This window comes from Phocoena sinus, chromosome 9 (assembly GCF_008692025.1).
Source record: "Phocoena sinus isolate mPhoSin1 chromosome 9, mPhoSin1.pri, whole genome shotgun sequence".
NCBI lineage: Eukaryota > Metazoa > Chordata > Mammalia > Artiodactyla > Phocoenidae > Phocoena > Phocoena sinus.
This window is the reverse complement of record NC_045771.1, coordinates 61,423,898-61,448,984: the sequence shown is the minus strand read 5'-3', so window position 1 is coordinate 61,448,984 and position 25,087 is coordinate 61,423,898. Positions and strand designations below refer to the sequence as shown.

The following is a 25,087-nucleotide window of genomic DNA, read 5'->3' as shown; positions in this document are numbered from 1 at the left end:
AAAAAAAGATCTAAATCAGAAAATTAACATTGATATAATACTATTATCCAGTTGTTGATCTTATTCAGATTTTTCCAATTTAAAAAAAACTGTTCTTTTCAGCAATAGAAATTTCCAGATCATGCTGCATTCAGTTGCCATGTCTCTTGTAATCTCTTTTAATGAGGACCAATTCTTTAGCCTTTGTGTTTAATGGTACTCACATTTTAGACTACTCTTCAATTATTTTGTAGAATGTCACTCGGTTCAGGTTTGTCTAATGTTTCCTCATGATTAAATTCAGGCTGTACATTATTGGCAGCAAATCACAGAAGGAAGGGATTTTTCTCAGTGCATCTCATCAGGAGGCATGTGATGTTAGTTTGTCCCATTATTGCCTAATTCTTAATGTGAACAGCAACCAAGGATCAATAGATATCAGATGAAAGTCTCCAACATGAAAAGAAAAACCTAAGGTAAACTAACAGGAAGATAAAGAAAGAAGAAGGAAGGGAAGGAGGGAGGGAGGGAGGAAGGAAGGAAGGAAAGGAAAGAAAGAATTCAGGGAACAGACATACACCTTAAAATAGGAGAGACTTTCCAACTGCTGGCTTCTGAGATGTCAAAAACAATGGCATATATAAAACAAGAAATTGTGTGTTAGGAAGAAGAAAGAATTCTTGGAAAATAAAATTGAATTAAAATTTTGAAAGTTTTAAAGGTGAAGTCAAGAAACTCACCTAGAAAATAGGAAAAAGAGAGAGAGTTGTCAGAAAGATAAGATATAAAAGTCATAGCAGATCATTGCTGGCGTTCTGTATTAGGATCAGCTTTGGCTGCATCATAAAACAGAAAAATCACTAAAAAATCAGAGATTGACAAGATAGAAGTTTCTCACTCACATAAAAGAAGTAGATAGCTCTGAGGTGGTTTGGTGACTTTAGTGAGTCACTGGGAACATTAGGCTGTTACCTCCCTGTTCTACCATCTAGTAAATGCTGAACGGTAGAACAGGCCACCTCATTCTCAAGGCCACCTCATAGTCGAAGATGGCTGCTGCAACTTAAGCCATTGTGTCTGAATCCAGGCCAAAAAAGAAGTAAGCCAGAACGACCAAAACAATTTTTTCAAAGGGGGGGGAGTGGTTGTTACAAACGGTGCTAACTACCTTTAAGCAGCTTTCCCATAATTCTGCTTACATCTCTTTTGCCAAACCTGCCTGCAAGGAAAGCTAAGAAATGTAGTCCTTTATTCTGGGCAGCAATGTGATCACAGAAAGATCAGGATACTCTTACTAAGGAGGAGGATATCGATATTGAGTTAGGCAGTTGGCAGATTCTGCCACCTAGTTTAATAGGCAACATAATGTCCACAGCAGAAAGGAGATACAAATCATTAAGTACCTAGTAAATACCTCACAGTATACATTTTGTACACATAGTCATAACAGTTTGAAACTTTAGAAATCTAGTGACTAAAAATAAGGACAGTGTAATTCCAAGCAAAACAAAACATCTTTAACAAATATATAAAAGATGTTCAACCTTGTTTACAAAATTAGAGGACTACAAATAAAAATAAAATATTTTTCAGGATCAGCTTGGAAAAATTAAGATATTGAAAATATCCTATGTTGGTGAAGGTTTTGAAGAAGAGTTTTCTCATCAACTATTGGCATAAGTATAAATAAAATCAGCCTTTGGAATGGAAATTTGGCAGCACTTAATATATAAATGTATTGTTTTTTTGTTGCTGCTGTAAGAAATTGCCACAAACTTTAGTGGCTTTAAACTATACATATTTAAAACACACACACACACACACACACACACACACACACAAACACACACAAACACAAATTCATTAATTTAAACTCTGTAGGTCATAGTCTAGTATGGGCTCCACTGGATTAAAATCAAGGCGCCATCAGGGCCGTGTTCCTTTCTGGAGGCTCTAAGGGAGAATCCGTTTCCTGTTTATCTCTGCTGCTGGCAGATTCAGTTCCTTGCAGATATGTCTGAGGGCTTCATTCTCTTGCCGGCTGTCAGCTGAGGGCAGATCCAGAGTCCAGTTGTGGTCTTTGGCTCATGGTCCCCATCCTCCATCCTCAAATCAGCCATGACAGCTCAAGTCCCTCTCACTCTTCACATCTCTTCCTTCTTCTGTCCCAGCTCTGACCCAGTCAAAAAAGGCTCTTCACTTTTAAGAACGCATGTAATTAGACTGGGCCCACCCAGATAATCCAGGATACTCTCCCCATCTCTAAGTAGATAATCTTAATCATGTCTGCCAAATCCCTTTTGCTACGTAAAAGAATAAATTCAGGGAGTTCCCTGGTGGTCAACTGGTTAGGACTCTGTGCTTCCACTGCAGGGGGCATGGGTTCCATTCCTGGTTGGGGAACTAAGATCCCACAAGCCACACAGAGCAGCCAAAAAAAAAAAAAATTAATTAATTAAAAGAATGAATTCACGGGTTCTAGGATTAGAGCATGGACATCTTTGAAGGGTGTGGGGAGCATTACTTTGCCAACCTCTGTAAAATATACATTCTGTTGTACCTAGTAATTACACAGAGAAACACAGCACACACCTTAAAACCTGGTGTGGGGTGGGTGTTGGAGAAAGAGGGGGGGGCGGGGGAAATGGAAGACTTACAAAGAATAGTATCATTAACTGCATCAGACTTCTTATCAGCACCATAAGATGCTAAGGAAAATATGGAGAAAGACTTTCAAAGTTGTCTGGGGAAAATTTTAAATCCAGATTATTGTTATGCTTAGCCAAACTATCAATTGAGTTTGAAGGGGGGAAAAGGCATTTTCAAATATTTAAGGATTAGAATTTTTTTTCTCCAACTTACCTTTTCTTAAAAAAGTACTTGAGGATGGATTTTAGCAATAAGAGAGAGTAATCTAAGAAAGAGGAAGGTGGGGGACACAGGAAGCAGGGAAGTAAAGTCCCAGGATGATTGCTGAGCAGCAGCCTACAGAGTTCCCAGCCCACATTGGAGCAGGACGATTGAGGACCCCAGATAGAAATTGTTCAGAAAAAGACTGGAAAAGATTGTGGGGTGGATAGGACAAGCTCACAGAGAGTTTGAAAATATTGAGGCTATAATAAAGGTACAGAATACACGGTCTAAAATGAAAGTAACATGTTCTGATTTAAGCAACTGGTGAGGTATAAAAAACCTCAACTGCATTTGAACCACAGTTTTTGAACTCTGAGCAGCAAATAAGTAGTCTCCTTTGTGTGAAATACTGCAGCCACGGCCCTGGAACGTAGAGGGGAGAGCAGTGCCTGTTCACACATACCTTTATGCCGGTCACACCTGGATGTGTTTGTATGTGATGACTTTGTGTGGGAAAATGTCTGGAAGGATGCATGCCACGATGTTAACAACAACTGTGGTTGGAGATGGGATTTGAGTGACTGTTTTCTTTTTTGTTCATCTGTATTTTTCAAAAATTTCTAACATCATCGTCTATCTGTCAGCTGTTCAATTTAGATGGTGTCAGTGACTTTAAAAACAGTGTAGAGAAAATTGTGACATCATTATGTGGAAAAAACTTGGGCTTTGGAGATAGAAGATATCTTTAACTCCTGCCTTTAGTGTTTATAAGCAAACTGGGACAGTAGGTCACCCTACATCTCTTTAAGACCTAGCAGGACCAGCTAAGAGGCCAAAAACATGCAAAGTACCTTCCACATGTACATTCAAATTTGCTGTGTCTTAAAGTGCCAAGCACTGTGCCAGACACGGGAAACAGAGAGGAAAGATATAGTCTCTGTCCCGAAGGTGCTCCAAGTCAGAGCAGGAGCAGACCAGGAAAACTTTAGTCACATCACAGAGGGGAGAGTGCTGCGCTTCATGTAAACATGGAGTGCCCCAGAACCCCAGAAGAATGGAAGCCCCCCCACCGAACTAGGGAGGGTCCAATGAGGCTTCTCATAGGAGGTGACATAACATGTGTTCTCAGAGACAAATAGGAACAAGCCAGATGGAGGACATGGAAAGAGCCTTCTTGGCAGGGCATTGGTGTACACAGTGGGTTGGAAAGACCATAGTGACCCCACAGCTTCTAGTGGCCTGAGGGCGTTAGAGCCTCAGGGACATGTGATCCTGGCATGGTTGGTGGGAGCTGGGTCATAAAGAGGCTACAAAGCCTACTAAAGTGTCTGGGCTTTTACAAAATTCACTCTGGTGGTTGCCAGGGGAATGGAGTGGCAGGGAATGTGACCGAGGTTATTATGTGAGAGTTTAGAAAGAATTTATGTGACCCTCCACAAGTTCCTCCCACCCTCGCTGTCTAATCAGATTCCTTCTACCTCCCCTACTCTTTCACCGCACGCTGCTTGTTTCCTTCTCAGTTCTTACATTTCTGATCTTAAACTTTTCTGATCACTTACCTGGTTATAGTCTTTCTCCCCCGTTAGGCTGTAAGCCCCACGGGGCAAAGACTGTGTCTGTTTTATTCACCAATACAGTGTACATAGCCTATACCTAAACAGTAGTGGGCACTCAATAATTATTTGTTGAGCAAACAAATGACCAGAATAAGGCAGCAACTGTGGAGATGGGAAGGAGAAGGCAGATCTGAGAGTTAAGATGCAGAATAGAGAGAACCTGGTGACTGGCTGATCGATTTAGAGAGCTGTGCCGGGGTGAGGGCTGCAGGGTGGGGAGGGTGTAGATGAGTCTTCCAGGGGCCTGGCCTGGGAGACACTAAACTGAGCTGGTGGTTGTCGGGTGAGTGTGGTGGGGTGGAGAGGGGTGGGCTGGGATGAGAATAAGTTCTCATCAGGGGACTATTGTAACCCTGAACTGACCCCACAGTTTTAGCTCTCCTGCCTTCCTGCTCTTTCAGTGGTTCTTAAACTTTGCTGCACCGTAGAATCACCTGGAAAAACCCCACATGGGGGACCTTCGTTAGACCAATGAAATCTGAGGATGGGGGCTGAGCATCAGTATTTTTTTTTTTTTTTTTTTTTTGGCGCTACGCGGGCCTCTCACTGCTGTGGCCTCTCCCGCCGCGGAGCACAGGCTCCGGACGCGCAGGCCCAGCAGCCATGGCTCACGGGCCCAGCCGCTCCGCGGCACGCGGGACCCTCCCGGACCGGGGCACGAACCCGCGTCCCCTGCATCGGCAGGCGGACCCCCAACCACCGCGCCACCAGGGAAGCCCGAGCATCAGTATTTTTAAACTTTTAAAATACTGATGTTCCAGCAAAGACCATTGTCCCGTGGGTTTCCAGATGAGCAATTCCCTTCCTGCCCTTCACTTGGAAACCTTGGGCTTATCAATCATCTCACTCAGCCAGTGGCCAGCATGCTGCTGCCCCACCTTCTCCAAGAGGCGTCAACTGGCTTCCATTCTTCTTCACCAGGGCTGGGTCCTAGCACTGAAAACCCTCTACAAATATTTGTGCTTTTCATTTGCCACTGCCTGCCATGTGTGTCACCTTGGCCAATATTTGCACTTGTGGATGACTACATTTAATGCTTAATGGTGTGCTTTGCTTAGAAGGTGTAAGGATGTGAATTACTTGAGTTTTCCTGTTTCCTTTTGAACCTTGGAAAACGTCCAGATGATTCTCTCTAGCCCTTATTCATTTTCTTCAAACATTTTGCAATCTGGGCCTATACAAATAGATCTAATGACAATACGCAATTTCTAATTTCTTGCCAGTAACAGGGAAGCATCTTTCTGTTTGGTAGTGTGGTGAGGGGGAAGGACAGCACGTTGTGTACCAAAACAAAATCGGGCTGTGGTTATCTTCTGGGGTAATTCCTGGTGGTTTGTCATTATGGACGTTACTACAAGTTTCTGTGGTTTTCAAGATCCCAGATAAACTACTGAAAGTGATGAGGCCCAGGAATGAAACTTTGTTGTTTGTAAATTAATGTTAAAAACTAATCGTTTTTTTTTTCCTTCAGCTTCTGCACATGATTTAACAATAGAAACTGTTTGCATCTTATGTTCCTTACTTGATTTACACACACATTCTTTGATCCTGAAGACAAGTTCCGTACTTGCAGACTTTGATTTGTTTTATGGCAAAACTTCTGGGAGAGCTGCTGGGAGGAGAGATGGCTCTTTTTCAGTGTAAGCCTAATTAGAGGGGACAGAGAAAGGCTCTTGCCAGGGGTTGGAGCCCCGTGTGCAAAGCCGGGAGGGCTGGGTTTGGTTGGAGGCACTGCAAGTGATGGGATGACTGGCTTGTAGCAGGGTGGGGTTATGTGAAGGATGAGAATGAAGAGGTGGGTGGGAAGAGGGCAGATCACAGGGGGTCTTGTACACTTGAGTGCTACCCCCTCAGTCTGCAGCTACTCCTTCCTCCTGCGCATCCTGCACATCGAGCTTCCCAAAGTGTACATCCGATCATTTTGCTTCTCCCTTAAAAAACAAAATAAAAACCTCACTATGTTGCCCAACAAATAAAGACCCAATTCTTTAGACTCCCTCAGTCTAGCTGTGAGACTTTTCTCCTACTTCTTTATTTAAAGGCAAAGGATAGGATGCAGCAAAAAAAAAAAAAAAAAGGACAATGCAGGAAGGCATTAGCGTACCAGGAGACATTCCACGAGGTGACCTAACCAAGGACATTTCTTTTGCATACACAGGACTGCACAGCCTCTTCGACTTGAACCTATCAACTTCCTTGTGAAGAATTTTGCCTTTGGGAGAACTCCTGAAAAATCCTGCAGTATTTAAGTCCTTTGAAGAGTCAAGCAATGCTTATCGAGCATGTTGGTATAAGAAAGAAAGAAGCAGGATCTGCTGTTTAAGATACTGCTTCTTTCTTATACCAATCTTATTCTTTGGCCAGTTTCGACATTTTGCAAACATTCCTTACTCTTTTTAACCTCCGTGCTTTTGCTTAAAGGATTCCGTTTTTTACAGAACGCCCATTCTCCATCTCCACCTGGGAAGGCTTACCCGTGTTTGAGGGCCTTACTGAAATGGTATTTCCTTCATCCCGTTACATCGTCATTCCAGGTAGAAGTGACTTTTGTCTAGAGTTTAATTTTTAAAAACTTAAAAGTATCATTTACATATGTTTCCTAAAATAAGTGTACAGGTGATGAAGTTTCACAGACTGAACACACTTGTGACACCAAGAATCAGAATGTCACCAGCACCCAGAAACACTTTCTCCCATCACCACTCCCATCCAAGGGTAACTATGGTCCACACTTGAGGGCATAGATTAATTTTGAACTTCATAAAAGGAGGATCATAACATATGTACTCTTTTGTATCTAGCTTCTTTCCCCTAATATTATGTTTGTGAGATTCATCCCTGTTGTTATATGTATTTGTGGATGATTCATTCTGTGGCTGTATAGTTTTCCATTGTGTGAATATACCACAATTTAGGCATGCATTCTACTGTTGATGGGCCATTTGCTACTTTGTACATTCTAGTACCCACCTTTTGGTGAAAGTGTATATGCATTTTGAAACTGTGTATGTATTCATACTCTTATATGAACATAGGAGTAGAGTTGTTGGGTCATAGGGTGTGTTTATGTAGATACTGCAAAACAGATTTCCCAAGTGACTGCATCTCTTTACACATCCACCACTGATGCACGAGAGTTCTAGTTGCTCCACATCCTAACTGTGACTTGGTATCTTCCATCCCATCCATGCATTGAATACACCTTCCAAAAAGCATCTACCACAGAGTTCCTATTCAAGGCTACAAAGAGACCCAGATCAATGTATAAAGTAGGACAACCCCTCTCTCCAACTATTCTGCCTTGGGAGTTTTCTTTGTTTTGTTTTGTTCTGAATACATTATTTGAGAAATGAAATCTTTTCCTGGTTTTAAAAACTAAGAGAGCATAGGAAACCTTCTGAGGTGCTGGAAGCGTTCTATATCTTATACAGTATTATGGTTACATGGGCTTATATACATGGATACATTTTAAAAAATTAATAGAGCATCAACAAATTTGTATGCCTTTCTCCAGTCCTATCCCACCAATAATGTAAAGAAGAGACATATGTGAATACATATTCAGAGTAGATTCTTGCCAGGCTGGGGAGTAGATTAGTGATTTGGATGTAACCCAATCTGGAGGTTCTCAAAGAAGCAAATTTACCATTTGCAACATGCCTATTTTTCTGCCTTAATCATCACTCTAGGTTTACTTGATGGAAAAGAAGCCTTCCTGGGGGGAGAGAAATTGGTGGGCATTTCTTGCAAAGACAAGGTTCTGAATGATTTCTTCAAATATCGTGTCTGTGCCTTGTTTACTCCATTGTTATTTGTATTGGGCACTCTGAAGCCTAGAGTTTAGGAATAAAATAAAGATGAAACATAGGTCTAGAAATGATTTTTTAAAAAAGTGTCGTTGTTGTTTGTCCCAAAGCAATACTGCCACCTAATGGTAGAAAAGGAGAACTTTCTCTCAATGTCTTAGCTGCAAGTAGTAATGATGGAGAGTCCCAGGCACTTAACTATGGGTGAAAATAAAACTGATATCAATTAAACATTTTCACCCTGACCCACTCCTGCCACCTTTCCCAAGAGATATAGCTCATAGAATTCTTAAAAGTATGCCACAAAATCAAATACATGATAGGGCATTACGAGTCCCTCCAGAAAGCTGGAATCACTGCCTTCTATAATTGCTTGAGAGAAACTTTTGTTTCATTGTTAGCTATCATTCCACATAACAAAATTTTAAGATCAAGAAATTACCTTTTCTGTTATGTGTGGTAGTAAATTCTCCCAGTAAATCTCACTTTTTAGAAGAGATATGCCCTCACTATGTTTTGTTTATGATGTATTTATTTGGCAAATCCTACTTTATTTGTTGACTTCAATTTATTACATTTTACTAGTTTTTATTGCTGGACATAACACAGTTTTCCTTTAGCATGAAAACAAGTGCTTTTAAAAAATCACAATTAAGGGAAAATTACATTCTCTCCTGATAGAATACTAACATGTTAACAGTAATACTAGCTATATACCAAAGACACCATAAAATAAAAATTACACTAGTAAAAGTGTTCTGAAGGCATAGAAAACTTGGAAATTTAATTTTGTAGTGCATCTTTCTCTTTTTTTTGTTTGTGTATTAATTTGCCAAACATTTATTAGGAACCTACTATGTGTCAGCACTCTGCTAGAAGCTGAGAATACAAAGATTAATGTGACAGTCCCTGCCCACTGAGAGGCTATTCTCTAGGTGCGTAAGACAGAAACGGAGACAGATAATTATAATACTTTGTACAAAGTATAGTTACCAAAATATTCTGAGGACACAGGGAGAGGCACCTCAATCCTATTGGAAAGATGGAGAGGAGGACAGCTTGGTTGGGAGGAACCTGAGTCTTAATTTCGGCGTAGGCTTGGCAAAGGGTAGAGGTTGAAAGTGGGGGAGGGCTGATGTGGATTTTGAAGTATCTGTGGGATCTCCAGGTGGAGCAGTTCATTTCCCATATGGAGATGTGAGTCAGAAGCAGGTGCCTAGGGTAGAGTGAGAGATAGATTTGAGATTTCACTTGAGAAACTGTGAAGCAAGAAAAGACCCATGAGCTGGGGATGAACATCTGAGAAGGCAGAGGCAGGCTGGCTGAAGAGAACCTCCAGCAGCAAAAATCAGGATTCCCCAAGGGAACCAAGAAAGTTCAGTCATGGAACCAGGGGGATTAATCCACAGCCATTAGGACACATTGGCCGAAAGTTTCATTTTGTTTGGCTCCTGAGGGTTTGTAATATTTTTTAAATAGTTCCCACCTTTTAAGAGTTGAGCGATGCCTTATAAAGTCTGCATTTTTAGCTTCCCATGAAGCACTGGAACATTTGGCTATGTAGGGCCTAGATTCCTCACAGCAGTGCAGGGGCTTCCCTTTTGCTGTGGGTACAGGCTCTCCAGGTCCCCCCACGCGCATATCTTAATGTGGCCATTTCGCTCATTGACACAGCCTGCCTGGCTCCTCTGGGCATTTGCATTTGGGATCTTTCCCTAGAATTTCAAGAACAGTGTGATCTCCAAATGTCCAGTGCAGCAGAGGAGTGACTAAGGAATGAGAAAATCTCCCCCCCCACCCTCCCACCTTTGAATTAGGAAATTGTGTGTCACCTCAGTGACCGGAGGAAGGGAAGATTAGGAAGGTGGTAAGACAGAAGCAACATCACAGTTACCATGGATTGAGGAGTGGCCAGGAGGGAAGGAAGAGGGTGGTGAGTATGGAGGAACCCACAATCTTTTCTACAAAGGGCCATAGAGCAGATCTTTTTGGCTTTGTGAGCCACGTGATCTCTGTCACAACTACTCAACTACTTGCTGTTCAGCGTAGGCAATATATAAACAAGTAAGCATGGCTATATTCCAGTCAAATTTTATTCACAAAGATAGGCTTCCTGTGGACCCTAGCTTGCCAGATGGGGTACACTGGATCAGGGGGTAGGACTGAGAGGAAAGCCGACAGTTCTCTAGACACAGGGAGGGGTCAGCAGAGAGGGAGATGGAGAAGGTAAAGAAAAACAAGAGAAAGATTGGTGAGGCCACTTCCAGAGGGAGAAGGGAGATGGAGCAAGGCCCTCGGTGATGGTGAGGGGAGGAAGACCTTGCCCGCCAAGGCTAGAGCTGAGCAGAGGTGGAGAACGAGTTTGTAGCGTGCACGAGTGAAATGAGGTAGCGTGTTGACTGTGCTGCTGCTGATGCCAGTTTGGTGGATAAAGTAAGAAGTGAAGCAATCGACTGAGCCATTGAGAAGGTGGGACGAAGCTGGTCAAAAACAAATAGAGAGGTTGACAAACACTGCTGAGGGCTCAGCTGAGGTTGGGAACTAGAAATGCTTGTGTTGTCGCATTGTGCCATCCTGCGTGGCAGCAGCAATGCCAGAATTTAGAATCAGAGGAGGTAGCTTGTAGCGTTGATTGAGGGTTTTGACTTTTCTGGTGAGATAGTAATTCAGAGCAAAGGGGCCTGGGCTGCGTAGTGGCAGATGAGGCCAACAAGGTCCTGCTAGACTGTGAAGAGAGAATGGGTTGAGGAATTAAAGAAGTTTTTTTTGTGAACAGATGCAGTGAGTATGAAGGTAGAGCAGAAAGTGTGTAGGCGGTGATCTGAGAACAGATGATTGGAGTTTAGAATTTCTGAGTTGGGGCACTTCCAGGATATTAAGATCCCGGACAAGCTCTTTGGATTAGGGGACTGAAATGCAGTGCAGCAAAGGACAATCAGGAATTGGGAAGTAAAATTGCTCACTGGCTATCTTCATAGAGGCTGAAACCTCTCAAGATTTGGAGTGGAGGGCGTTTCACTCAGTGATTCAGTGTGATTCGAAGGCAGTAGATGACGGACAGCAATGAAGAGGAGTGGCAGGACATGTATCTGGATGGTGTGGGTGTTGACAAGAGGTGGGAGCAACGCACTCCTTCCAGGCTTGCAGACGCCTGCCTGGTAGCCCTGTGGAGCCAGGCGCCTCCGTTGCCAAGGAGACCAGTTCATCGCTATCTCCACAGACAATTGTTCAAGATAACGGAGGAGTGTGCTGTTCACATGCTGACCCTCTCCTGAGTCCACACAAGTCCCGCTGTGAGCTTTCTCTCGTCCCTCTACGACATAGTTCTGTCAGTAGAGAATATGTCGGCCTTCCCGGCATGCCTGCTTCTTTCTGCCCGTCTCTGATTCTGTTCAAGCTGTAGCTCCAGCCAATAATGGATGTTCTCTCCCCTCTCTCTCCCACCAGCAAGTAGACAGGTGATCACAGTGTCTCTCCAAATGTGTTCAGAGATAAGAGCCAGGAGTCTTCTTACATGACAGCGCCACCCCCTGTGGGGGCTATCCTATCTGGGCTGTGGCAGAATCCACTTGGAATCTCATGTCAGGGATGGTGCGAGTTGTGGACAGCTAGTGACCACTCTTCTCCCAGCTCCATCCTAAGACAGGCCTCCCCAGGTGGGAGATTCAGAGAAGCTTCCAAAGAGAACTAGAATAATGGGCCTAATGAAAGAAGACCATAGACGTGCAGCTTATTTAAACTGCACGTAGTATAGTTTTCACAGCATTGTTAACCATTCTGTTCAATTTAATAAACTGCCCCCCTTTTTTCCCAGAAATCGAAGCTTTTGCTTTTGGCACCAAGTATGAGCCGGCCCTTCTGGTCTAGAGAGAGGGACAAACAGCACACAGGAGTTAAGGCTGAAGATGCCAGCACCCAGGGCTGGGCCATGCCCTTATCTCTGGAGTCTTAGGAATGGAAGCTGAGTCCAAATGCTTCCTCAGCTGTTGTGTCTGGAAGGTGGGCTTCCCCGTCAGCTGTTTAAAGAACAGCTGAAGAAGGAGCCCTGCATGCTTCTGAGGACACCCTCTGCATGTCTTAGGCATGAGTCAGACCCAGAGGTTGACATTTGTCCCCTCATTTAAGAGCTAAGGCCCATATCTCTCCAGATATGAAAAGAGCCAATCCTGGGCAGGTGGAAGGGGCCGGTCAGAGAATGCCAACCCTTCTTAATTCTGTGGGGTGGGAGATCCTGACCCACATCCTGAGGGGACAGATAGCTTTCAGCCTTCAGTTAAGATCGGAAGCGGGGAGAACATTCACCCCTGCTTCTCAGTTTAGAGAGAAGAATCAATCCTCATGGCATTAACATTTTGGAATTATTTATTTGTTCTAACAAGTCTGAAACCTTTTCAGCCAACATACCTCATTTTACTTGCAGGGTGGTTTTTAACATGTCACCTAAGCCAAGCTACATTCATCTAGTAACCCTTATATAGGTGCTATTATATACTCAGACAAGAGACTAGGACACAATGCTAAGAAGTTGTTTCATTTTCATTTAGTAATGTCTATTCTCTGCAGTTTGGGGGAAAAATGGTGCCAGTTTGGTTTTCAACCTAAAGCAGTGATTTGAAAACTTTACATAGGAATCACCTGGAAATTTTAAAAAGTTCTGATGCCCGGGCATCACCACAGACCAATCACATCAGAATTGATGGAGGTGGTAACCAGGAGTCAAGTTTTAGATTTCCCCAGGTGATTGCTATGAACAGCCATGCCAATGTCATTGACCCAAATGAACACAGGTGTTTCTATTAATTCAATTCATGGTGTATTCATTGCTAAGTTGACTTAGCACTCTGAGGGTTGATTTGATTATCCTGAGGATATTTCTGGAAGCCTAATAAAATCATAATCACTGCGGGGCGAGCAGGCACAAGAGCCAGGTGGGAAGCAGAGGTTTCATGAACCAGAGAGGAAATTTTGTCAGTTATCAAACCTGAAGGAGCGCAGAGCACCTATCAATGTCAGAGGTACTGAGCCCCGAGTCTGGAGAGCCGGGTGTAGCAGCAGAAGTAGTGGATCTGGTGTAAGTGGGGAGTGTACCAGGGAAATTTTCTGGAATAATTTTTCTCTGCAACTGGATCTTATAGGCCAGATGTAGTAGGATACTTGGGTGGGCTCACTCTGTTTAAAGGGATAGGAACACAGAGTACAGACTCCCAAATTCTTTAAGTCTCTAAGGTGATGATTCTCAGAGTGAATTTTTTTTCTAGTGAGAGTTTCAATTATTATCATTTTGTCAAGAAAATAACCACATTCCTTTATCATATATGTGTTCAGTGCCTTTTCTGTGCTAGGTACACCATCCATTACTAGGGATACACAGATTAAATAGAACGCAGTATATGCCTGTGAAAATCCATACCCTAGATGAGGAAAGAGTGCATAAATCAAAACCTTTTAAATAAGAGGTAGCAAAAAATGATGCTAGATTTGGACAAAGTTCTGTGAGTCTGATGTTAACCCTAATGACATCAACCCTCACTGACTGCATTTTCCTTCTTCCATTGCTCTCCTCTGGACTTTGCATTTTTTTGCTTCTAATGTGAATTAAATGCTCTATTGGTTTCTCCTGCTATTGTCGGGAGGAGGTAGGATTCTCAGCAGGGGAGGCCAGTCAGTTTGGGACCCTAAACATAAGTGCAGGGAGCAAGTTCTCTGGAATCTCATATGTGTCACTGAACCAGATAGAATTCTTCACAGAGGTTAACTTAGTTGGAATTGCTACAGTAAGAAGCTGTTTCTTTTTAAATCTTTTCAAGTTTTCAGCAATAATGCCTGTTTCTACTATACTAGAATTGAGTGAAAATATCTGCTTGACCCACATCTCTGCCCCCAGTGATTATTGTTTAATCTTCTGTTCTGTCACATCTTTCTTGAATAGTGATCTCTTTTGTCTCTCCCTTCAATGCATTTATCTGTAGTCTCCATGTGAATCCTTGGGCCTCTTCCCTTTTTCTCATTTCCTGACTCCCCCTTGTCCATGTCTTAGCTCTTTGCTGGATTATTGCTCATCTTCCCGGCGGGACTTCCCCAGCCACCGCTGTGGAGGATGCTGAGCTGAGCTGTAACATGTTTACTAGAGTAGTACTTTATATAAGAAATGATAACTTTTGCTTTTATAATATCCAGCAAGACTGAGGCAGAGAAAAAAAGGAGTCTAACAAGGCAGACGAGAAGGGAATGATCTGGGTAGAAGGGAGAAGGTACTAAAACATAAAGGGATATAGATGCTCAAAACCAGCATGACCAACAATATAGTCTGGTAGGTCAGTGATACTCACCAGGATGATTCAAGACTTAAAGAGGTGGCAGATTTGCTAAGCAATTACACACCAAGACCAGACAGACCCAGGGAGCCAGAAGACTAAATTAAATTATCAAACACAAGACACTGAGCAAGCTGAGCTACTTGTACACAGCATTTGTATTCAGAATAAATAAACTGCAATTGTTATTCCTTCCTCCCAGGCTTCCAGCCTAGGGGCAGAGTCAGGATGAAATGAACACAACAGTTTAAACATCCACATTCTGGTTTACATGACTCAAAAAAGGAAGAGATTTATTTATTCCCAGGGTGGCTCAGCCCTATTCCTCCTGACCTTATCTGTGTACAATTTGTACTTGGAGAAAGGGACCACCTTCCACCCGATCTCTGAGGACAGGAAATTAAGCATTATCCTCCATCTCTCTCATCTGTTAGACAGCAAGTCCACGTGGCTGCCTTCCCTCTTCTAACTTAGCACATGCGCCAGTCCCTCTGCCCAAGTCCACTGGACTTGGCTGCCAGAGTCACGCCTCCAACCAGCACACCTGATCGGGCCACCACCTGCTTTAAACCTGTGCCGCCCCTGATGTCTCCAGGGTGAAGTGTAGCACTCTCAGCCCTGCCTCCTAGAACCTCTGGAGTCTGACCCCATCACATCTGCTTCTACCACCGATCTGCACAAACCAGAGCTCTAGTAGATGACTTTTTCCAGAACTTACCAGGACTTTCCATGCTGCATTGTCCTTGTCCGTGCTTGGAATGTCCCTCCCTTATATGTCTGACTAGGAAACGTAGTCATTCAGTGGCAGTGCAATGCTTCCCAAGTGAGACTGGTCATGCAAATCATCTCGGGGCTGCTTTTAACACACACACACACACACACACACACACACACACACACACACACACTTTGGATCCCTGGGCCATGCTTTAGTGCTGTGGATTCCTAATATATGGAAGTGTATTTGAGTTATTCTAAAGATGAGAACCACCAAAGTATATAGTATTTTTATTTATAGGCTTTTGATTTGAAGGTCCATTTTTTGCCTCACCTAAAATTGATATGCATTCATATTTTTGAGTGACAAATGCTAGTAATAGTAAAAAAAATTTTTTAATATTTATAAGCAGTTCTGTATGAATTGAAACCTTCCCCATGTCACCCCAAGTTCTGTGAGGTTAGAATGGTGGGAGACCTCTGAGGGGAGGAGGGAAGCTTCTGACCCTGGTCCTCACAGCTAGAGAGATGGGCTGGGCAGCCCGTGGTCTCCCTGGCCTCAGAGCAGAGGGCCCAGTTCTATTTCTTAGTTCACGGCATGTTATCATTATATGTCCATGCAAGGCTCTTCTCTTGTTTTATTTATCTATTCCCTGTTTTTCCCTAATTTCTTTTTTAAAAATTTTTATTGGAGGTTAGTTGATTTACAATGTTGTGTTAGTTTCAGGTGTATAGCAAAGTGAATCTGTTATGCATATACATATATTCACTTTTTTCAGATTCTTTTCCCATATAGGCCATTACAGGCTATTGAGTAGAGTTCCCTGTGCTATACAGTAGGTCCTTATTAGTTATCTACTGCTATTTTATATATAGTAGTGTGTTTATGTCAATCCCAATCTTCCAATTTATCCCTCCCCCCTCTTACCCTCTGGTAACCATAAGTTTGTTTTCTGTATCTCTATTTCTGTTCTAATTTCCTTTTATTTAACCATTCTAAAGAATTTAATGTCTATTTTTTCTGTGCATCCTTGCGTTACGTGTGTTGTTTTTGTGCAAAAGTTTGACTTATGTAAATTTATTCAAATGGTATTGTTATCTGTCTCATCTTGTTTATTATGCCTGGTTTACCATTTTGGAAGGGATGGGAAATCATGGAGCCCTGCAATGGACATTTATCACATTTTTAATGAAATACCCACTATGCGCAGCTCTAATAAGGAGAGGGGCAATATGGTGATGTGGCTAAGAGCGCTGACTCTGGGTTCTGAATGCCAGGGTCCAAATCCTAGCTTCTCCACTTACTAGCTTCATGATCTTAGGTAGGGTCCTTAATCTCTCTGCTTTTAATAACTTGTAAAGTGGGGACACTTCAGCACACCTCAAAGGTTGTTGTGAGCATTAAATGTGATAAGCATATCTGGGCTCTTCCTCTTATTGGAGAAAAATCACACTACAGATTGTACTGCAAACTGTTGATGACGTCTACTCCCTTCTGGATCCTCAGTGATGCCCAGTGGCCCCCTTAGCTGTAATTAAATCCTTTTCAGCAGTTCCTTACTAGGTTTCCTGGATTCTCAAATCCCTTTATCCCCAGCAGGCTCACATTCAGCAACCTTGCCTCTTATTTTTCAAAGCTTAAGTCCTCCACCTACACTAGAGGGTCAAGGTTCCTGCCCTTGGGGAAATAACATCCTAAAAGGGGACACAGGCAATAAACAAGTCAACAACCCATAGGGGAAATGTCTTTACCTAGCCAGAAATGCTTTGAAGATAACATAATAGGGAAACTTTCATTTGGGTGGAAAGGAAAGGCCTTTCTGAGGAGGTAACGCTGAAGCTGAGACAAGGCTGTAGTTTGAAGATCAACGAGCAACAAAGTCTAGACAGAGAGAACAATCTGTGCAGCAACCCTGAGGGGAGAAGGAGCTTAATGTGAGTGAGGAGCAGAAGGTCAGCCGGCAATGCTGAAATCCAGTAAGCAAGGGGGAACATAGCAGATCAGGCCAGAGCAGACCAGTCCAGTAGAACTTACTGCGATGAAGGACATGTTCTACCTCTGTGCTGTACACTATGGTAATCACTGGCCACATGTGGCTATTTAAATTTAAGATAATATAAATTAAATAAAACGTAAAATTCAGTTTTTCAATCACATTAGTCACATCTGCTCTGTGAATATAAATATGTGTAAAAATTGTTAAAGAAATATTAAAGTTTTTTTTTTTTTTTTTTTACTATTACCAGCATTTCAAATGCTCAGTAGCCACATGTGGCTGGTGGCTACCATATTGGACTGTATAGGCTCAGAGGGGAAGCGGAAACAGATCAGTGGGGCTTTGCCCACCAAGGTGAGTTGTTTTGATTATTTGCTAAGTATGGTGAGAAGCCTCTAGAGGGTTTGACAAAGAGACTACTGTGATTGATTTATATGTTAAAAAATCTCTGAGGCAGCTGGGAAGAGGGCAGGGGTAGGGAGGCACCTGGAGAGGCAAGAGAGGAAAGAAGTTATAACTATTGCATTTGCCTGGGGAAGAGAGATGAGGGTAGCTTGGACTGGTGTGGCAGCAGTGGAGCAAAGAGGTGGATGGATTACAGATTTATTTTGGTGGTCGATCCAATATGAGTAATTGATGACTCAGATGTGAGATGCAAAGGAAAGAAACAAATATTGACTCCTAGGTTTTTGATCTGGGCAAAATTATTCCTTTACGTGTACTAATGCCATTAATTAGGCTCTTCCCATTTTTAAGGTGGATGACACTCCCTTTCTCTCTTCCAACTATGGATCCATTTTAATGACTACACTTACAGCATAAGGATTGCTCGATGTGGCTGGAGGGTTCTGCCTCTCCCGTCACACTTCTGTTGACATTGCTGTTTTCCAAGTCACCATTGACTTTCTCATCATCAAACAAAATGGCTAACTCTTAGTTCCAGTCCTGACTAGTTGCTGCAACGTGTGCAGTTGTTGATCTAATTCCTTAATCCGTTGACCCACAGGCCACTCTCTTCTGATCCTCTTCCTGCCTCTAAACCTGTGCCTTCTCGTTGATCTCTTCGCTGCTCCTGCTTGGCCCCCTCCACTTGTTGGCATCCCCAGGCTCAGTCTTGCTTTTTCTCTTGCACAACCTGGTGACCAGCTCCACTCCATTGCCTGCATTTCCCATCTATATTCTGCAGTCTCACAAATCTATAAAGTAGTAGCACCAGCCATTTCTATGAGCCAGGAACTTTGCTAATTGAGTTAAACATGTTGTCTCATTCAATCCTTCCCTGAACTCTGTGGGTAGGTATGATTATTCTAATTGTCAGATGAGGGAGCAAAGGCTCAGGAAGGTGTAAGAACTTACCCAAGCTCAAAGAATTAAAAGTGGAGAGCTTGGATTTAAAACCAGGCCCATGCGGCTCCTCAGCTGTTGTTATAACCAGCGCTTCCTGCTGTCCATAGCCCCAGCTCAGACCTCACATTTCCAGATCTACACTTCGAGCCACTTAGTGAAACACACATGCATGGAGCTCGCACATCTGAAAACAGGCATAAAACCAAACTTATCACCTGCTTCTTACCTTCTATGAATCCCACAAAACAAACAAATAATAACAAACTGAAATATCTCCTCCCCTTGTGTTCCTTATTTGGCCTTATGGTACAACTAATCCAGTCTCCAAAACTAGAAACATCTTCATCTTTTAATACTTCTCTGCCTTCCTACATTCCATTGATTTCCAAGTCCTACAGGGTGTACTGCACAGGTGCCCTTCACCTAAAGCAACAGGTACTCCTAGAGTTTGAGAACCACTCTAGCCTGCATTAGGATTACCTGGAGGGCTCATTAAACTCCAGATCACTGGGCCCTGTACCCAGAGTTTCTAATTCAGTAGGTTCGGCTTCTAAGGATGTACAGGTCTAAAAGTTCCCAGGTGATGCTGCTGGTTAGTGGGATATACACAAGCGCCAAGTGCAGCAGAACCATAGAGGAGGGAAGGATTCGTTTTGCCTGGGAATAAGAAGGAAGGCTTTTTAAAGCGTGAAAACCAGTCAGCCACCAAATGACTTGGAATGGGGGCTCTTTGTCTCTGCAAAACTGACCCCATTAGCCAGTATCACCATTATCCAGAGTCACATTTCCTTCCAGGCTCACAAATATAGTGTTAACATGTCATCCCCCTCTTGTGTATCCTTCCCCAGTCCTCGGCCTCTGATCTAAACTAGAATCTGTCTAGCAGCATCAGAGTCCATACCCCTTTTCATAGGCCCTTGCAAAAAATGATGAATGACTAGTCTGCTTTCAAACTGCCAGACACAGGGCATGAGAAGGCAGAGAGAAAGCCCAGGAGAGACCTGTGCCTGGCAGCTGCAGCTGCCTCTGTCTCTCCTGTTCTTCAGGACCTCACTCTGTTCCATAATTTGCAGAACCCCATTAACTTTGGACCCTGCCTTCTGAGAGGTGTACATCGCCACTCTCTCCCCACACCTGGTCAGATGAGGATGCTTGGCTATGGGCTGGAACTAATCAGAGTAGCACAAGACGGAGGAAAGCCAGCACCATGAGGATCATGTTTATCTTCTCAGTTTCTCATAGCTTCTGTCCCTCCTCCCTCTCACCACATTTCTAGACTTACAAGCAAATGTTTCTTTCCAGAGAATCAAAACAACAATTTAAAAAATGAATGAGACAATGGAGAAGTGTAATTCACAGGATTTTAATAATTGCACAAAACAACATTGTAATTTAGGTGGTAATGAAACAGGAAAAAATAACTCTATAATGCCACCATTTATTTATTTATTTTTAATATTAATTAATTAATTAATGATTTCAGCTCTGCAGGGTCTTAGTTGTGGCTTTAGTTGCGGCATGTGGACTCTTAGTTGTGACATGCGGGATCTAGTTCCCCGAACAGGGATCGAACCTGGGCCCCCTGCATTGGGAGCCCAGAGTCTTACCCACTGGACCACCAGGGAAGTTCCTATAATCCCACCATTTAAGTGTGTCCAACAAAGTAGACATTTTTCAAGAAATGGGGCTTCTAATCCTTATATCTGCAGATATTTACGACCAGAGTATTGATTAAAGTTCCTTGGCCCTGGCTGAAGATCTGAATCACTAGGAAACATGGACATCCAGGCCCTCTGGAGTTGGAGCTCAGGCATATGAACCTCTACTTTCATAACTTTTTATCAAAGTAAACATATCATGTCAATAATGTTAACTTTCACGAACTGAGCAAACTTGGGTAACCAGTGCTCAGATCAAGAAACAATTTACCGCCAGCAGCTCAAGAGAGCCATTTGTACCCCTTTCCAGTTATTACAGCCCAGCCAAAGTTGTCAGTATCCTAACATCATGGATTAGTTTGCTTTGGGAATTTAACAAAAAAAAAACCCTAAAATAATATATACTTTTGTGTCTAGCTTCTTTCCCTCAGTGTTGTGTGAGGTTCATCCATATTGTTGCAAATAGTTCTGATTTATTCATTCTCACTGCTGTATAGTATTTCATTCTGTGACTAAACCTCAATTTATTTATCCATTTTACTGTTGATGACAGTTAACAAGTGATAATAAAGATCTATTAAAATTAAGAACGTCTGTTCAACAAAAGTCACCATTAAGAGAATGAGACAAAAGAACAAAAAAGAGGATGAGATAGCAAGAAAGATATTCTCAATACATACACATAAAACAAAAGGCTTGTACCCTGAATATAATATACATATATATTACGTATTAACAAGTAAAAAGCCAACTCAGAAAAAATACTTGACACATCTCAAAAGAAAATATACAAATGACCAATAAACACACGCTCAACGTCATGAGTGGTTCAGGATATGGAAATTAAAACAGTCGCTGAAATGGCTAAAATAAAAAGGACAGAGTACCAAGTGATGGTGAGAATACAGAACAGTGAGGATTCTCACACACTATTGATGTGAGTGTTAACTTGTACAACCTCTTTAGGAACTCTTAGGTAGATCTACAAAAGCTGATCACAAGCATCTCCTATGATTTAGCAATTTTATTTTCAGATATACACTCTACAGAGTCAGATATATATGTGCACCAAAAGATAAGTATAAGATGTTCTTTGCAGCACATTTGCTATGGCCCCAAACAGGCAACTTTATGTTTAAAATGCTCTGCAGGTGGATTTTGAGGACTCATCAGGGCTGAGAACCATGACAATATCAAATGCATTTTTGATAGAATTTTAATTTAAAATTTCATTTTATATGCCGATTTAACAGGAAAATTATAAGATGTTACCTTTCTCCTTTGCAAGAAACAAGCTGAAATGATGGAAATGGCTAGAAATTATTTACTTATAAAATATTAAATTTTGGTTGTTTGTTGAAATACTAAATATTTTATATGATATTTTTGTTAGGTGGTAGAATCTTTAAGAAGCCTTTGGCCTTGATGGTGGAATCAACTATGGGAAGGGGTTAAGGTCAGGAAAACATAATAATAATTCTTTAGTAATAAGTCTGTACTGTAATATGATACAACTTGGTCCTCATTTGTATCATGAAATAAACAAGGAGACTGGAAACGATTTCCCCTCCCAGGGAAGCCACCTGTTCTTCAGGCAGCATCACCAGGATGACCATCTTTTCAGGTTAGTCTCTCACTAGAGAGGCCCCAAGTGGGAGCCAGGCTGTCTGTTGTGTGTCTAATCCTCTAATTATCCCTAGAGGTATTGCTTTTACTGCCATGTGACAGGTGCAGGAGTTGAGGCTGAGGGAGGCAACATCACCTGTAGGAAGGTCACACTGCCCCTAATGACAGTCGGATACTCTGGGGAGTGGGTGTTTCTGATGCCCGCTGTGGAGACACGGGCAACAGGTATTCATCTAGGACTTTTTAAATCACCATGCTAAGCACTGGATTATGTCAGGGTGTCTAGGAGGGGTGGAGACCTGAGAGTTGGTCGAAGAGGAAATTGTACTTTTGTGAGTGGGGAGGCTGTTTTCTTTGGAGGATGGCAGCCACGATGTCTGTAGAGTAGAAGGCAAAAGTGCTGATTCACTCTTTCTGGTTGTGGCTGGACTTGACAGGAGAAGAACAATGTACCCACTTTGAATGGTACTCTGCAAAGTAGAGGTATGCCCTGGCGGTGAAGGTTACAGTCTAGGTGATGGATAGTCTGCAAAGATGGAGAATCTCTTTGATAAGTAGGAGAGTGGTAGCCAGTACTGTTTGGTGGGGTGGGGGAGGGCATTTCTGGAGACAAGTTAGGGTCCATATGGTGAGGGAAGCTGGACATGTTTCTGGAAATGGGCCTCTAGTCAGAGTTTCCAGGGGCATTTGAGAAGAGGAGTGGGGTGGCACTTCTGGGCTGCCCAGACCTATTCTTGCCCAGGAGGTAATCAAGGGTAGTGTTGAGGTGAAGAGACTGGGTCAGGACTATGAATCTATAGCAGTGGCCTTGGCTGCAGGCTGTACTTTACTTGTGCTGGTAAATCCCTCTCAGCTCCCTATTCTACTCCAGTAATACTCCCCGGACTGCTTTAGGATCTCCTGGTTCTCAGGTAGATGCTCCAGGGAAGATGTGTCTTTCTCCTTGCTGCCCTGTAGCCTGATGACAGACGTCTAATCTTCATTTGGCGTGGTATACAAGGCCATCAAGGTGCTACTGGAGCCAGGTGCTAAGGATCTGATCTCAACTGAGGTATGAAGCTCTGGAGGGCAACCCCCAAATCATGGCCAGTTACGACCATTTATCAAACACTTGCCCTGTGTTGGGCATTATAATCTATGTTTTACAGGGCACTTCCCCTCCCCCTCTACACCTCACAACAATTTTTCAGTGTGAATATTTTGATTTCATTTAACAGTTGAGATGCTTAGGATAAGAAAGGGAAAGATTTGCCTGAGGTCCCCAAACTTGTAAGTAGCAGAGGCTGGGTTTAACTTGGTTTGTGTGATTCTAAAAACGGTGTCCTCTCTAACATATAACTTGGGCTGGAAGGGTCAGGCTGGAGAAAAGTGTATAAGTGTGTGGTCTACACATCAGGCCTGGGAGCTGGGTGGTTGGAATGAGTGAATGGCAGAGCTCAGATTCTGCACTCCTTGTGGGTGATATTGTCCACAAGGGGGCGGCAAAAAACACAGGTATTAACAAGGTTTTGTGTCCCTGCAAAGGGCGAGAGTATGTGTGGTGTTAACATTTCATGGGGGGGGGGGGGGGGGGGCGGGGCCGGTGCAATCAGAAAAACAAGTCTAGGGACTTCCCTGGTGGCGCAGTGGTTAAGAATCTGACTGCCAATGTAGGGAACACGGGTTCGAGCCCTGGTCCGGGAAGATCCTACATGCCGCGGAGCAACTAAGCCCGTGCGCCACAACTACTGAGCCTGCGCTCTAGAGCCCGTGAGCCACAACTACTGAAAACGGTGCACCTAGAGTCCGTGCTCCGCAACAAGAGAAGCCACCGCAATGAGAAGCCCATGCACCGCAAAGAAGAATAGCCCCTGCTCACCACAACTAGAGAAGGCCTGCGCACAGCAACGAAGACCCAACGCAGCCAAAAATAAATAAATAAATTTATTTTTTAAAAATCTAACAATGCTCCTTATGGAGGTGATAATAATTAAAAGGTTGAGAAACACTGCTCTAGATGCATATGAGAGAGAGGAGGGTACTGTGATTAGGTTTTAACCTGTCCCTCTGAAGATCCAGTCTCCAATGGGACATAGCAGGGCTGAATTTTGCTTAATTTTACCTGGAAGGAAGCCTTACTGTACAGTGGGAAGAAATATAGTGTCTTCCATAGTGGACATCATCATTCTGTCATTCATTTGTCCACAGATTCTGTCCTGAGCTGGCTGACTGCAGAGCTATTGGTGGGTCTAGGAGGCTGAGAAACTGGAGGGCTGGTAGAGGGTGAAAAATATGATTTCAAGCATTTATGAGCAAGGGTGAACTGGGTAGAGGGGAGCAATGATTTACCCTCCCGGGCTTTGGCTACTCAGAGCGTGGTCCTCAGGCGGCAGTATCAACACCACATGGGGAGCTTGTTAGAAATGTAGCATCTTAGGCCCCACCCAGCCCTACTGGGGTCAGAAAGTAAAGTTCACAAGCCTCTCAGGTGATTTGTGTGCATATTAGATTTTTGAGAAGCAAGCTGTAGGCCAGTGGGTCTCAGCCTTGGCTACACATTAGAATTACCTGGAGAGATGAAACGCTGTAAGACCCTCAGGCCCCACTCGGGACTACTTGGATTAGGCTCTGGTTCCAGAAGCCTCCTTGTGGGTGTTTGTTTTATGCTGAGCAACCTGATTTATGGTTTGAATAGATCACTCTGCTGCTTTGAAGGGTAATTCGTGAGAGTGTGTGTGGAAGGGCGGCAAGACCAGGAATGGATGCAGGAAAACCAGGGAGACCTTCCATATTTGCTCCATCAAGCAGAGCAAAACTGGGTCAGTGTTTTCTTTACTCATACCTCTGGGCTTTCCTTCAAGGTAGGAAAGAGTTCCCACTTTCATCCCCACACTATGATCTCACATCCTCAGCTGTACTCTCTGTGATGCTCAGAAGTGTCATTGAGTAATTTACATTGTAAGAGGACCACTTGGCAGCCGCATATCAAGAGTAGATTCTCCAGGAACAAGGGAGGAAGTAAAGAGGCTGTTAAAGTGGCTTTTCTAGGAGAGACATGTGGCTTCAACGAGGGGGTAGCAGAAGTGGGAAGAGTTGGGTTTAGGATTGATTTTTCGATTGCAGTTGCTGATGAATTGGATTTGGTAAGTGAAAAAGGATCACTTGACATTTTTACTTGAAGCACAAATTTTAGTT

At 43.0% G+C, this 25,087-nt stretch overlaps 1 long non-coding RNA gene across 3 annotated transcripts in view; it reads left to right on the top strand.

Moving 5' to 3' along the window:
• Positions 1 to 25,087, top strand: part of LOC116759365 — a 116,758-nt gene that overhangs the window by 42,356 nt on the left and 49,315 nt on the right. The window contains exon 3 of one of the 3 annotated variants that reach the window (XR_004351423.1): positions 6,887 to 8,253. The exons of 1 other annotated variant lie outside the window; for it this stretch is intronic. This is a non-coding gene — a long non-coding RNA (uncharacterized LOC116759365). Of the gene's footprint in view, positions 1 to 6,606; positions 6,730 to 6,886; positions 8,254 to 25,087 lie in introns of those variants that run through there. One more of the 3 variants, XR_004351424.1, reaches the window with a different exon arrangement.